This window comes from Penaeus japonicus, unplaced genomic scaffold (genome assembly GCF_977035675.1).
Source record: "Penaeus japonicus unplaced genomic scaffold, GWHDUDI00000001_assembly GWHDUDI00000012, whole genome shotgun sequence".
NCBI classification, from domain to species: domain Eukaryota; kingdom Metazoa; phylum Arthropoda; class Malacostraca; order Decapoda; family Penaeidae; genus Penaeus; species Penaeus japonicus.
In genome coordinates this window covers 39911248-39913747 of record NW_028234414.1, presented here as the reverse complement: position 1 = coordinate 39913747, position 2500 = coordinate 39911248, and the positions used below count along the sequence as shown (strand labels likewise).

Here is a 2500-nt window from a genome sequence, read left to right as displayed (position 1 = left end):
GGAAAGGGGAGGGATAGGGAGAGAAGGAGGGAAAAGGAGTGTGGGAGGAGGAGGAGGAGGAGGAGAGAGAGTATGAGAGTGTTATGGGTAAAAGGGAGGGAGAGAGGGATAGGAGGAAAGGGGAGGGATAGGGAGAGAAGGAGGGAAAAGGAGTGTGGGAGGAGGAGGAGGAGGGGGAGGAGAGAGAGAATGAGAGCGATATGGGTAAAAGGGAGGGGGATAGGGATAGGAGGAAAGGGGAGGGATAGGGAGAGAAGGAGGGAAAAGGAGTGTGGGAGGAGGAGGAGGAGGGTGAGGAGAGAGAGGATGAGAGTGTTATGGGTAAAAGGGAGGGAGAGAGGGATAGGAGGAAAGGGGAGGGATAGGGAGAGAAGGAGGGAAAAGGAGTGTGGGAGGAGGAGGAGGAGGGGGAGGAGAGAGAGGATGAGAGTGTTATGGGTAAAAGGGAGGGAGAGAGCGATAGGAGGAAAGGGGAGGGATAGGGAGAGAAGGAGGGAAAAGGAGTGTGGGAGGAGGGGGAAGAGGGAGGGAGTAGGAGGAGAAAGGGGGGGGGGGAAAGAGAGTGAGAGCGGTAGGGATAAAGAGAAAGGGAGAGGGAGCAGAAAAGGGGAGGGAGAGAGAGATGACAAGGGGAGGGGGAGGAGGAAAGAGAGTGAGAGCAGGAGGGAGAAGAGGAAGGGAGAGGGGGAAGGGGAAGGGGGGGAGAGGGGGAGAAAAATATTAGGGGAGGAGGGATGAGAGTAAGAGCGGGAGGAGGAAGGGTGAGGGAGAGGGAGAGGAGGAAGGGAGGGGGATTGGGGAGGAGGAGAGGGTGGGGGAGGACGGAGGTGAGTGAGCGGGGGAGGAGGAAAGAGGAGAGAAGTGGGAGTGGGTAGAGGAGCCGACGTGAAGTTTCGTATTTTAATGATGTTATGTATATATATTTCTGTGGGTATGATTGCATATTCGCGTGTCGGCTTGCACCCACCACCCACACACGCACACACGCACACACACACAAATACAAACACACACACACACACACACACACACACACACACACACACACATACGTACAAATACACATACACATGTTCTCTCTCTTTCTCTCTCTCTCTCTCTCTCTCTCTCTCTCTCTCTCTCTCTCTCTCTCTCTCTCTCTCTCTCTCTCTCTCTCTCTCTCTCTCTCTCTCTCTCTCTCTCGTTCCCAGACTTCTAGGAAACTTGTTATGAGCACGAGGTCAATGTATCGGTAGTAATTAGTCATATATATTGTGAAGTAAGCATGTGTATGGATGGTCACGTGTGTGTGTGTGTTTACGTGTGTGTGTGTTTGTGTTTGTGTGTGTTTGTGTTTGTGTTGTGTGTGTGTGTTTGTGTGTATGTGTGTGTTTGTGTTTGCGCGTGTGTGTGTGTCTGTGTTTGTGTTTGTTTGTGTGTGTATGTGTTTGTGTTTGTGTGTGTTTGAGGTTGTGTTTGTGTGTGTGCATATGTGTATGTGTCTTTAAGTACATTATGCATACAACTAAGGTATGGTTCACAATGAAACGTTTATTATGTTTTATTTTCATTCCAATCCAACCAGTGTTTTCAGCATCAGGAAAACAATACAGAAAGAACTGCGGTTCGTTCCTGGTTAACACTGATCCAAGAAGAAAGGATGCATTAACAATGAGCTTTGCAATCAGTTGAAAGAAGAAGAAAAAAATAAAAATAATTATGGTGAATATATTTCGTTGGGTCACTGACGTCACGGAGTTCTTAGCTCGATGTGAACTTGACTCTCATTCAGATAGCGGAGTGCTCGGATCTCATTGCATTAAAGAAATACAAAATGAGATTTTTTTTTCTTCGATTTGTGATACCGTAGACTGATATTTATCTTCATGGAAACAAAGAATGTGGGAAGGGAATCTAGCATTTTTTTTTTTTTTTTTTTTCAGGAACATGCGATAGACTTTTTGAAGAAATGAGATGGGAAGTGTTATCTGAGGGAATATATGTTGTTTAACATTTTTTTCATTCATGTCGATTCAATACATGTTACGAAGAACATAATTACTTGACTTTCATTGTACGATACGTCAGTGACAGCGGGTGTCCTGTTCAGATGTTCTTGCGTCCCCTTCAGAGACATGTAAGTAAAAGTCTTTAGCAAGATGTGTAGAAAACACATGATGAATAGACAATATCTCTATGTAACAGAGGAGGTTATGATAGATTTACAAAATATATGAAGTTGAATATGATGTAAACATGAGGATTCGTCTCACTTACAATGAACCAAACTTCTGTAGGCTTATTTTTTACTATCTACTGACTTGAGTCGCTGGTGAAATTTGTGTCTTACAGTTGGAAGTTCTGTCTAACTTTCTGATAAAGAACATCCCTGTCTTGGACCTAGATTGCTAGGTCCAAGTCAGAGAGAGAGAAAGGGAGGGGGGATAGAGAGAGGGAGAGAGAGATAGAGAGAAAGAGAGAGAGAAAGAGAGAGAGAGAGATAGACAGACAGACAAATAGA

General features: G+C 45.4%; 1 protein-coding gene across 2 annotated transcripts in view; it reads right to left on the bottom strand.

Annotated features, from left to right (window-relative positions):
• Positions 1 to 2500, bottom strand: part of LOC122252240 (uncharacterized) — a 152579-nt gene that overhangs the window by 22829 nt on the left and 127250 nt on the right. The window lies entirely within an intron of this gene.